The sequence below is a fragment of the Tenrec ecaudatus genome, chromosome 18 (genome assembly GCF_050624435.1).
Source record: "Tenrec ecaudatus isolate mTenEca1 chromosome 18, mTenEca1.hap1, whole genome shotgun sequence".
NCBI lineage: Eukaryota > Metazoa > Chordata > Mammalia > Afrosoricida > Tenrecidae > Tenrec > Tenrec ecaudatus.
The window spans coordinates 26,358,799-26,372,598 of NC_134547.1; positions in this window are offsets into that span (position 1 = coordinate 26,358,799).

Here is a 13,800-nt window from a genome sequence, read left to right on the forward strand (position 1 = left end):
TGGATTAAGTACCAATAAAACTGTTTTAAAAAAGGCTCAGAAACCTGAGGACAGGCAGTCTATCCTGTCCCATAGAGTCACTATGAGTCGGCATTGACTCAATGGCAGTGAGCTTGGTTTGTTTTTTGACCAAATCACAGGGCACTATTACTTTGTCTTACAGCTCAAATTCTTCACTGTGCCAAATCCCAGGCTTAACTTTTACTATCTGTAAATCTAGAAACCTTTTGAGCTTTCTGCAGCACTAGTTCTGTATAAACTCCACTCCAACTATGAATAATCTCTACTGCGCCGATACTCAAACCAAACTCTGCCAGTGAGTTGATTTCCACCCAAAGCAGTTCTGCCCATAGGACAGGGTAGAACTGCCCCTCTGGATTTTTAAGACTGTCACTTTATAGGAGTAGAAAGCTTCATCTTTCCTCCTCAGAGTAGCTGATGGTTCCAAACAGCTGGTCTTGCAGTCAGCAGCCCAACATGTAGCTATCATGTTGTCTATTGTCTATACTGCCTACTATATATTGTCTATTCTCTTTACTCAATGCATTAAAACATCTATTAATTTTTTTAAAAAGTAAAATGTATGTATTCCACTTTGTTAGTGCGTTTATTCACTTGTATCTCAATTTGGGTCTATCCTAATTCTGTCATATCAATCAACCAACAAATATGCATTAAAGCACCCAAAATGCAGATATAACAATAAGCAATATTAAGTCCTTTAGAGCTGGGCTAAATTATATAGTTAGAATATAATCAGGTGCACAAAGATTAAAAAAAACCCAAATATGATGCAAAATCAACTAGCTAATATTATTTCTAATTAATTCTTGACTCTGATAACTTAAAAAAAATCTTATGAAAACTTACACATCGGTTAGTTTTGTTCATATAAAGCCTTCATCTCCTCCAGAATTTGTCTGAGTCCATCCTCCTGGAATATATAAACTGCTTTTGATATATATCCATGGATTCCCCAATGCATTCAATTAATCCCCTAAGTCTATCTGTACTACATTTATCCTCAATTTATATATATAATTTATTTAAAATCCATAGCCATTGCATAAATTCTGGCTATTTATGTACCTATATCAAAAATAAAGGCTTAATCGAGCATGAAATTACACATTTTCACTGCACAAACAACAAATACAAGTTTTAAAATATTTCTCCCAATTTTTTCCCCCAAAGACACTGTTTTGGTTTGTACTGCAAGAAAAGAAAGGCCAAAGGAATTTTTCCTACCATCTACCTTAAGATAGAAATTTTTCACTTAGACAAATAAAATGTTTTAATTCTAAAATTCATAAATGTTAATAAGATAGTTGACCATTTGAAAAGAAGTGACATCACATATTCTTTCAGCCAAAATACAGTCTTGGGTTCAACCAACCCTGTAGCCAATTATATGTTGAAAATATTTGATGATGATGAATAGCCTTGTTTACTCTTGATGTCATTTATTACCCATTTCATCTCCACAATTCTAAAAGTTACAAGTCCTGCTAGTCTTCAATCACTTAAAAAACTCATTTATCAATATCTGTAGAATTGAGTTTCAATCATCCACATTTCTCACCACTAGCTCATCTCTCTGCCTCCATTAGTTCTTCTCTTCTGATGCATTTTCCATATTGCCAATAACCAAAACCACTTCCATTAAGTACATTTTGATTAAATGACCCTATAGGACGGAGAAAATTGCTCCCTATGGTTTACGCAGCTGTAAATCTTTACAGAAGCGGCTATCTTTCTCCCTTAGAATGGCTGGTGTGTTTGAATTGCTGACCATTAGGCTAGCAGCCCAATGCATAACTCCAGGCCTCATTTTACTGCCAATAAGTACTCCAAAATATAAAAACATCCCGCCACACCCCTACCTGAAAACCTCTACCTGATTCCAAATGCCTGTGGAATAATGCCGAAGTTTTTCTAATCCTAGAACCCACCATTGACATCTCCATACATAACCTTTCCAGTTGTGATCATGAGTCTTAAGCCATTGTTTATCACCTGCCTGTGTGAGGGCTAATACTTCATACAAGGCTCGAACACCCACTCCCAACCCCCCAGTAGCATTTCTCTTTATGCTCCCATCTACGCAACACCAGTTTCACTTACCACATTGCATTCTATTCACTTGTGTTTCTTGGTCCTCTCACTGACATCTATCTAGTTGCTGCCCTATGATTGTTTACTACGATGCTTAAACGTACAGGCTCTTGAGCCAGACTTCCAGGGTTCAAGCTCTAGCTCTGCTCTTTACTGGCTATATCACCACTGACAAATCTCCTAACTTCAATTCTCCACTCACATGTTTGAGGTGGGGGGAGACAGCTCAGATCTCACACAATTATGAGGAGAGACAATTGCAAGCTAAGTGCTGAACATCATTCCTACTTCCATGTTATTGTAGTGGACAAATAATCATAATAGTAACAATACGACTGTTAGCACTATTATTATTTCTTGTAGAAACAGCATACAGGGACTCAGCCCTGGGTGTGTCAGGTACAGTTCCTCACTACACCAAGAGCTCTGTACCATCATCATGCCCATTTTTGTTGGTGAGAACACTGGACGCACAGAAAGCCTGAGTCCACAGTGATCGAACAGAGTATGAATCTCAGTCTGGCACCAGAGGCCTACTTCATCATCACATTTTGCTCACTGAGTGCGTGCGCGCACACTAACGCGCATAAAACGCTAGATCCAATAAAAACGACTGGTTCTGTGGGTTTCTGAGGCTGTCAATCTTTAAAAGAACAGAAAGCTTCCAGCTTTCTTCGGCAGAATGGAGGTGGATTCGAATTTACTTTAGTTCGTATTAGGCAACCTTTTACTTGGCTAAGCAAAGGAAAAGCAACAAAGCTAAAAATGAAGCAAAACGGAAGGAAGTAGACTTTGAGGAAGCGCAATTGCTGAGTTGTACAGTAACTTCCTTCTTTCTCCCACAGTAACCTTTTGTTATGCTGTTACTTTCCCTTCCGGAACTTGGCTCACACCCTCAGGGGAATCTGAAGCAAACCGCGAAAAGAGCAGCCCAGGGGAGATCCCGCTCACCCTCCAGCCCCTTTCAGCCAAGCTCCCCGGACCTCCATCCCGCCCTCTGCCGTCCAGCCCGTCATATTAAAGGCGGGCAGCTGCCCTTCTGGCGTGTGGTGCAGTTCGCGGACCACCTCCGTCGCCTTTTCACAGAACATGGCGGGTAGACCTGGTACCGGGACCTCCTTGTCGGCCGCCCACTTGACCGAAGAGTCTGCGGGCTCCCTGCAGCCTAGTTCGCGCCGCGCTTATTAGCGCAGGTCTAGGAAATCGCCTGCGCTTTGGCGGTAAAAATCCCCAACCAATGGGAAGGCAAGGACGCAGGTTGCGTGGCTACGGTGGTTGCAAAGGGACAATTCCATACGCGGTACAGAAATATGACCGGAAGTGGGGAGGCGGTGACCGGTGCCTTCTTCCGGTGGAACGCGGCCCTCCGGAAAGAGTCCTTGGGGTTCCATTTGACTTTATCCATGAGGTGAGACGAATTTTCCAATACTAATCTGAGCACATAGTTTAGGGAGCAGCATAGCTTGGAATAGATGTACCGCCCACACCCCCCGAAACTTCCTCTTTTCCCTTTTTTAAAAATAAAAATCATTCTATTGAGGGCTCATATAACTATCCATATGTACATACATTGTGTCACGCTCATTTGTACATTTTTGCCATCATTCTCAAAACATTTGCTTTCTCCTTACTCCCTTTATATCAGCTCCTCACTTTTTCCCCTGCTTCATGGAACCTTGATCATTTATCAATTATTTTGTCATGTCTTACAGTGCCCACATCTCCCTTCATCCACTTTTCTGTTGTGCAACTCCATGGAGGGGGTTATATGTAAATCCTTGTAATCAGTCCCCCCCTTTTTTTTTTAAATCATTTTATTGGGGGCTTGTACAACCCTTATCACAATCAATACATCATTCCATTGTGTTTAGGACATTTGTGCATTTGTTGACCTCATCATTCTCAACACATTTCCTTTCTAATTGAGCCCTTGGTATCAGCTCCTCGTTTTTCTATCTCCCTCCCTACCCCCTCCCTCCTAAACCCTTGTTAATATTGATAGGTTTAGAATTAAGGTAGCAGATGGACATTGGACCTCCACTTCTTTTCTCCCTCAATTGCAAGAACACTTTGTTCTATTGAACTGGCATGCCGTGATGCTCACCTTAAAAGCTTGAAAATAAACAATCCGCGATCTAGCTCAGAAACAGCAAAGCCCACGTGGGAGAAGCACACCAGCATGTGTGATCACGAGGTGTTGAAGGGATCAGGCATTAAAGAACAAAAAAAATCACATCATTGTGAATGAGGAAGGGTATGGAGTAGGGACGAGGCCAAAACCCATCTGAAGGAAAGTGGACATCCCCTTACAGAACGGTTGTGGGAAGAGAAGAGGTGTTCAGGGTGCAGTGGAGCAACAATGAAACATACAGCTTTGCTCTAGTTATTTTCTATTTATTTATGTATTTGTTTGTATCATTTTATCAGGAGCTTGCACATCTCTTATCACAACCCATACATACATTGTGTCGAGCACATTTCTACATTTGTTGCCATCATTATTCTCAAAACCTTTGCTTTCTACTTGAGCCCTTGGTATCAACTCCTCATTTTCTCCAACCCTCCCCGCTACCCCCTCCCTCATGAACCCTTGATAATTTATAAATTATTATTTTGTCATATCTTACACTGTCCGACATCTCCCTTCACCCACTTTTCTGTTGTCCTTCCCCCAGGGTGGAGGTTATGTAGGTCCTTGTAATCGGTCCCCCCTTAATACCCCACTTTCCCTCCACCCTCACGGTATAGCCATTCTTAGCACTGGTCCTAAAGAGAGCGTCTGACCTGGATTCCCTGTGTTTCAAGTTCCTATCTGTACCAGTGTACATCCTCTGGTCTAGCCAGATTTGTGCGGCAGAATTGGGATCATGATACAGGAGGGGGTTGGGAGAGGAAGCATTTAGGAATTAGAGGAAAGTTGTATGTTTCATCATTGCTACACTGCACCGACTGGATCATCTCCCGACAACCCTTCTGAAAGGGGATGACCACTTGCCTACACATGGTTCTTGGGTTCCCAATCTTCACTGCCCTCATTCACAATGATATAAATTTTTTGTTCTTTGATGCCTGATACCTGATCCCTTTGAAACATCATGATCACACAGGCTGGTGTGCTTCTTCCATGTTGCCTTTGTTGCTTCTGAGCTAGATGGCTGCTTGTTTACCTTCAAGTCTTTAAGAGCCCAGACGCTATCTCTTTTGACAGCCAGGATTTGTTTCACCACATTTGTTTATGCGCCCATTTGCCTTCAGCAATCATATCGGGAAGGTGAGCACACAATTATATGACTTTTTTTGTTCTTTGATGCCTGATAACTGATCCCTTTGGCACCTCATGATCACACAGGCTGGTGTGCTTCTTCCATGTGGGTTTTCTTGTTTCTGAGCTAGACAGCTGCTTATTTACTTTGAAGTCTCTAAGACCCTATATCTTTTGATAGCCATTTGTCTTCAGTGATCAGATCATTACACACCTCTTTTTAACAAGTTTAAACTATTGTATTATATGACATCTGAATTATATGTCAATAAAACTGAAAAAATTTTAAAGATTAAAGGAATATATGGAGTCGCTATACTAAAAAGAACTGGTCAATATTGCATCATGTTAAGAGGTATCATATAAGAACCAAAGGTACTGAAAGAAGAAGTCCAAGTTGCACTGAAAGCATTAGTCAAAAACAAGGCTCCAGGAATTGTTGGAAAACCCACTGTAGGCAGTTACATAATCTAATAACTTGAGAAAGGGTAAAGTCTAGCCTGTCAATAGGGTCACAGCGAATGAGGCCTCTGTGGGGCCTGGCTTTCTCCAGAGGATTTTGGGTATTCCTGTATTGCTATCTTGTGGTGGAACACACTGTCTCTTTTCTACACAATCCTGTTGACAAACCACATGGAGACACACTGAGAGAGCCAGAGCCCTGGAGCTGGAGGAGCCACATAGTGACCCCTGCCAGCACCAAGATCCTTCACCGCTACTGGATCTACATGACTTTCCACCCACTGGTCTGTGATATTCTTGCATTTGGCATTATTGCATGGCTACATGAGTCTAAAGAGGAATTTATTGACCAGTATTGGACATAGGGGATAATATTGGACTTACGGACTTGATCTGGACTGGGCTGGGATGTTTCTCAATATACAATTGCTCTTTTATACAAAGCTCTTTCTTATACACATGAGTGTCTGTGAATTTGTTTCTCTGGTCTACCTGGACTAACACATTATGCTACCTGGAGTGGTGTACTAGAGAAACAAATCACAAAGATGGAGAGTGGATGCTTGTTTGACGTCTGCTCATGGTAGTACTTTTTTGGCTAGCCAGAGGTTAGATCTGGCCATTCAGTTTGCTGGGTTGTTTTATGGAAAAAATACAGGAAGTTAAACTTTTTATGATTTCCTTTGATTGCTGTCTTTGGTGATTCCTGTACTAACTGGTAAAAATGAATGTGATTAATGTATATTTGGAGCTCAGGGGTAGAAATCCAGATTGGAGACTGGAAAGTCAACTCGGTGCTCCTCAAGGGGACAGGCACTCCCCTCTCTGGATCTCACTTTTAACATCGATACACAAAGGTCGATTCTGTGAGGGTCACAGACTGGGGACTCCCATGGCCAAATGAGGACCTGTGTGGACTCTGGTTGGCCTGCTTATTCACTGCCATCTAGAAGATTCCAACTCACAGTGACCCTGTAAGACCGAGCGGAACTGCCCCTGTGGGTTTCCGAGGCTGAAATTCTATATGGACTAGAAGGTCTCATCTCTGCACAGCCCCCCACCCTATCCCCCAACCCCCGCTCCCCCAGTGTGACTGGTGGTTTCAAACTACTGACCTTCTAGTTAGCTGCCCAACACATAACCCACTGTGCCATCAGGGCTCTTTGGCCTACTTGGCTTCTATCCAATGTTATTGAATCGCCTTTGAAAAAATCAGGAGGTTTTTAAGAAAACAGGAATTTTGACTTTCTCTAGAAAAATCGATCTGGCATCACTGGAACCTAAACTAGAGGATCCACAATTCCACGTGGCTCTGGGAATCTCAACATTTCTTCCTCCTGCTCAAAGTAAAATGGTTTAAGGGGACCTTTCACAGCTGGTGGGCTGGTCTCCTTTCTAGAAAGTTGCCTCTGTAAAGAAAATGCATCTTTCTTCCCTTTTACCTAGTTGGGGGTGGTGAGGGTAGCAGGAGCTATTGGGTTAAGAAAAAACAGTCCAGGTAGCTTCAGTCTGCCCTGCCAGGGCTTTAGAGGCCAAGCCTTTTTTGCTCCAGCTGACTGACCTGCTGTTTCCAGGGCAGCCCCACCATCTGTTCCCAGATGCAGGGAGGGAGCCGACTTTCCTTCATCACACCTGCCCCAAACTCAGGCCCAGAACTACTGTCTAAACACAGAACAACTTTTGTCTGGCCAAATGTGGGACCCCAAATTTCTTCCCTCTTTCCCGATACTCCTTCAGTGACTTGATGACCTGGGCCAGGCTGAGATGAATTAGCTTGCTCCTCACAGCTGGCTGCTGGGTTCCAGTCAACTCCCAGAGGCCACTGGCTGTGCCCATCAGTAGAAGTGGGAGTGGAGAACCCTCAGCTCTTGGCTGAGCAGCTCTGTCAGTCTGTAGCTGTTGACTGTAGCTGCTTCTGACAGCCAGTCTAGCTGGTGCTTTAAGTCATTTCAGTCGCTCCACCTCAGCTGTGATTAGTCTAGTCTCTGTAGCCTCAGAGGGAGGGGAAAACAAAACACCTCAATGACTTTGAATCAGAGTGGGTTATCCTCTTTTAAAAGGCAGAAAGTCTGAATTGGAGGATATTTTTGGGGGGTCTCTTTTATGCATTTCACATTTATGAAATAAGAACTAACAGTATTTGTTCCAGTAAGTGGATCAGAACCACCTAAGGGCACACTCCTCCCACCAGGCCACGCCTCACTAAGAATAGAGGTCCATCACTTGTCTGGCATTTTGTGGTACTGTGGTGAATTTTGTTTTGTGAGATACTGGGAGCTATGTGATTGGCATTTCATATACCAGCAGGGTCACCCAAAGAGCTTCCAGACAAAGAACAGACAATGAAGAAGGAATTGGCTGCCTGCATGGGAAGAATGAGCCATTGAAAACCCTATGGATAGCAGCAACACTGTCAGTTACTAGACCCCCCATGAACAACAGAAGAACATTGTCAGAACGTGTGCCAGAAGATGAGCTCTTCAACTTGGAAAGTACTCAAAATACGGCTGAGGAAGAGGAAGAGCTGACTTTTCATAGGCAAGTCGACCATACTGATGCAAATCGAGTATAGCCATCAGGACCTTCATTTGCTGATGGGGCACAACTCAAAATGAGGAGAAACAGTTCAAATCGTCATTAATAATTGAAACTTGGGATGTATGAAATATGAATCTAGGGACATTGGAAGTCATTAAAAATGAAATGGAATACATAAAGATTGATATTGTAAGCATTAGTTAGCTGAAATGGACTGATATTGACCATTTTGCAACAGAAAATCTTACGGTTTACTCTGCTGGAAATGACACAATCAAGAGAAACAACATTGCATTCATCATCAAAAGGACATTTTAAGATCTATTTTAATGTACAATGCTATCTTTGATAGGATGCTATCTATGCCCCTTCAAGGAGAACCAATCAATACAACTATTGTTCAAATTTATGCACCAACCACCCAAAGCTGGTGATGCAGAAATTGAATAATTCTACCACCATATTCAGTCCCAAATTTGTCAGACTTGCTATCAAAATGCTATTGGAATGCAAAAGTTGAAAACAAAGAGGAAGGATCAGTAGTTGAAAAATATGGTCTTGGTGATAGAAACCAAGCTGGAGATCGCATGACAGAGTTTGCAAGACCAATAAATTGCTGATAGCATATACTATATTTTCCAACTTCTGTTCTTTCCTCTTTGGTTCCAACATTTGCACTCCAATCACCAATAATTACCAATTTATCTTGATTGTATGTTAGAATTTTGCATGATTAATGATTTCTTCAAACATTTGATCAACAACAAAAAAGGTGACCATAAATGTGGACTTCTCCAGATGGAATACACAGAAATCAAATTGACTACACCTGTGGGAAGAGACAATAAAAGAAGCTCAATATCAGCAACTGAAACCAGTCCAGGGACTGATTGTGGAACAGATCAGCAATTGTTCATACGAGAGCTCAAGTTGAAGTTCAAGAAAATGCAAACAAGTACACGAGAGTCAATATACAACCTTGATAATAACCAACCAAATTTTGAGAACATCTCTGAATAAAGCACAGTGTCATTATAAAAAAAAGGAAATAAAGAAAAGATACAAGTGCATGTCCAAAGAGACTCTGAAACTTACTCTTAATCAGAGAGTAGCTAAAGCAAAAGGAAGAAATGATGAAGTAAAGAGCTAAATAGAAAATTTCAAAGGACAACTCGAGAATACAAAGTAAAATATTATCACAAAATGTGCAAAAGCCTAGAGTTAGAAAACCAAAACAGAACATATTCAGCATATCTTAAACTGAAAGAACTGAAGAAAAATGTCAAGTCTTGAGGTGCAATATTAAAAAATTCTATGGGCAAAATATTGAATGATGAAGGAAACATCTGAGGAAGATGGAAACAATATGGAGTCACTGTATCAAAAACAATAGACCAACATTCAACCATTTCAGGAGGTAACATATGAGCAAGAACCAATGGTCAGGAAAGAAGAAATTCAAGATGCATGGAAAGCACTAGCCCAAAACAAGATGCCAGGAATTGCTGGAATATCTATTGAAATGTTTCCACAAGCTGATAAAGCACTGGCAGCACTCACTCATCTATGTCAGGAAATTTGGAATACAGCTACTTGGCTAACGGACTGGAAGAGATCCATATGTGTATACATACCAAAGAAGGGAGACCAACAGAATGGTCAAATTATGTAACACTATCATTGGCATCACATGTGAGTCAAATTGTACTGAAGCTAATACAACAACAGTTGCATTGATTCATTGACAGAAAGTTACCATATTCAGCATTCAAGAGCCATCGTGGCACAGTGGTTACAGGTTGGATTGCAAACCCCAAGGTCAGCAGTTCAAAACCACCAGTCACTCCGTGGGAGAAAGGCAAGGTTTTCTACTCCCATAATGAGTTACAGTCTCAGAAACTCACAGGGTCAGGATGAGTTGTCATCAACTACAAGGCAGTGAGTTTGGTTTCCCAGAGATTTAAGCCAGATTCAGAAGAGGATGTGGAACAAAGGATATCAGATATCAGATGGATCTTGCCTGAAAGCAGTGAATACCCTAAAGATGGTTACTTATGTTTTATTAACACCCAAGCTATCTGACTGTGTGGATCATAAGAAAACATGGATAGTTTTGAGAAGAGAATTCCAGAACACTTATAGAACAAGGGTAGATTGCATGGTTTAAGAACCAAGAAAGGTGTGCATCCTGGTTGCACCCACTTATTATACTTTTTCAATTGTATGGTGAGCAAATAATCAGAGAAGCCAAATTATATGAAGAAGAACACAGAATCAGATTTGGAGGAAATATTATTAACAACCTGCTATATGCAGACGACACAGTTTGGCTTGCTGACAAGGATGGGGGACTTGAAGCACTTGCTGGTGAAGATCAAGGATTGCAGCCTTCAATGTGGGATACAACTCAACACAAAGAAAACCAAAATCCTCACAACTGAACCAATAGGTAACATGATGATAAATCGAGAAAAGCCTGAAGTTGTCAAGGATTTTGTCTTGTCTGGATCCACAAGCAATGCTCCTGGAAGCAGCAGTCAAGAGATGAAAAGATACATTGCACTGGGTAGATCTGCTGCATAAGAGCTCTTTAGAATGTTGAAAAGTTAGGATGTTACTTTAAGCAGGAAGTACACCTGATCCAAACCATAGTATTTTCATTTGCCTCATCTGCATGTGAAAAGCTTGCCATTGAGTGAAGAAGACCCAGGTAAACTGTATGAATTTGAACCATGGTACTGGCAAAGAATATTGACAGTACCATGGACTGCCAAAAGAACAAACAAAATCTGTCTTGGAAGTACGGCCAGAATTCCCATTAGAAGTAAGGATGGTGAGACTTTGGACATGTTGTCAGTGGAGACCAGTCCCTGGAGAGGCATCATGCTTAGAAAAATGGAAGGGCTGTGAAAAAAGGTTGAAGGCCCTTGAAGAGCTGGATAGACACAGTGACGACAACAAGAGGACTGAGCATAGGAACACTTGGGTGGATGGAGGAGGAGCTGTTATTGTTACATTCTGCTGTGAATAGGTTTGCCATGGACCAGAACCAACTGGATGGCAAACTAACAACAACAACAACAACAGGGAGAGACATTAAAAAGCCAAACTCACTGCCATTGAGTTGACCTTGATTCAGAGCAACCCTGGAGGACAGGGTAGGACTGGCACCCGTGAGTTTCCCGAGAGTGTAACTTTTCACAGGAGGGGAAAGCCCCTTTAACCTACTACTTAGCAGCCCAGCCCATCACCAGGGCTCCACAAGGATAGAGAGAAACACTGTTAGGGCTGGATAGGGCAGAGGCTGTACACTGGTACAAATGAGGGATGGAGGTACAGGGAATCCTTGGTGGACGATACCTTCAGGACCAAGGGTGTGAGGGGCGATGCTGGGAGAGTGGAGGGTGAGTGGGTTGGAAAGGGGGAACTGATTACAGGATCCACATGTGACCTCTTCCCTGGGAGAGGGACAGCAGAGAACCGGGGAAGGGAGACTCCGGATAGGGCAAGATATGACAAAATAACGATGTATAAATTACCAAGGGCACATGAGGGAGGGGGGGAAGGGGAGGGAGGGGAAAAAAAGAGGACCTGATGCAAAGGGCTTAAGTGGAGAGCAAATGCTTTGAGAATGATTGGGGTAGGGAATGTATGGATGTGCTTTATACAATTGATGTATGAATATGTATGGATTGTGATAAGAGTTGTATGAATCCCTAATAAAATGTAAAAAAGGAAAAGAGGAGAAAAAATTATTAGGGCAAAGACTGTACAGATGTGCTTTATACAATTGATGTATGTATATGTATGAACTGTGATAAGAGTTGTATGAGCCCCTAATAAATTGTTAAAAAAAATGATCCTCAATTCTATCTGAATCCTTGCCAGAGCTGCAAGTTGCCTTAATAAACACGTGCAAAAAAAGTACCTCTGACAGCAGACCGCTCAGGTTCAAATCCAGGCTCTCTAACTTATTGACTATGTGACCTTGGGCAAACCTGGACCTCTCTGTGCTTCCAAAGACTCACTTTCCAAAAGGGAAGTCATAAGCCAACTTTTCTTATTCCTCACTGGGTTGCTTTGAAGATGAAATGAGACATCTGTCTAAAAATGCTTCTGACCATCCCTTGGTTCTCAGAGCTCCAGAAATGCTATGGATTATTGTTATAAGATTGTGAATGATTTTTTCCAAGGGTAGTGCAAAGATTAACATCAGTGCTACTTCTCTCTGACAAAATATAAATCCAGATTTCTAAATAGCAGGGTCTGAACGGATGCGCTGTTAACAGCATCTTGCTTTTCTCCCATCACTTGTCACAGTAAATCTGATAAGAAATGCTGGGCTAGGGCCTGCAGCCAAGCCCCTCACTGGCAGCGTGCAGGACCTCAGGTTGTTGCCAGGCCAAGGGACATCACAATGGCAAGAGGAGACTCCACAAAGGGCCCCTGCTTCCTCCCCCACGCCACCCTTCCCCACATTCAGGGTGAAACGTCAAAATACAATTTTTTTTGTCACCTGGTGAAATAATGAGCCCCCATTCCCGTTGCCTTGGTATCATCAGAGCGCAACAGCCACGTGGGGTAATCGCTGTCTCCGTGTTAATGCTGCTCAGTTCAAACATTTTCACAGGCCCTGGCGAAATGAAACCCGTGCTTTCTACCTAGGTAGAGTTTGAGGCGATTCAGCCCATTTGCTTCTGCTGAAGAGGCTACCTCAGAAAAACAGGAAATAAAAACATAGAGGGTGCCATTGACATTAGGTTTCTCGTTTTCTTCCTTTCTTCCCTACCTTCCTTTCTTCTTGCCCTTCTCTTTCTCTTTTCTTCCTTCCCTCCCTTTGCTCACGTCTTCCTGCCTGCCTTCACTTTCCATCTTCCCTCCCAAACTCCTCCATTTCTTCTTCGCTCCTCTCTCCCCACCGCCACCTTTCTCCTTTCCTTCCCTGCCTTTTCCCTTCAGCCTCCCAGTTTCCCTCCTTCACTCTCTCCTTTGCTCCTTCCTTTCCCCACCTTGTTTTGATCCAGTGATTTGTACTCCTTTCTTCCTCTCATCCCACCCCTCCCCATTGCTGGAGAAACATCAGTTCCTTGTGGTGCTGGTTTCTTGGCGCCAGACCCTGTTCTTTGGGTGTTCACAAGTCTGTGTCCTGTGTGCAAACATAAGACAGACATATGATCAGGATTGGACAGAAGATGGGATTTGACAGGTGTTCTGCATCCCAAATCTCCAGGAGGCAAAGGTAAAGTCAGGCTCCTGCCTTTAAGGTTATGTCTCCCATTGTAACTGCATCCCACAAAGGCTCCTGCCTCCTGGCCACCTGAGGCCTGCTGCCTGCCTTCCTCTAGCTCCTGGGGAATTGGGGCAGCAGTGGCAAGAACAACAAAAATCCCCAGGAGTTGACAAGAAGGGAAGCTGCCTTGCTC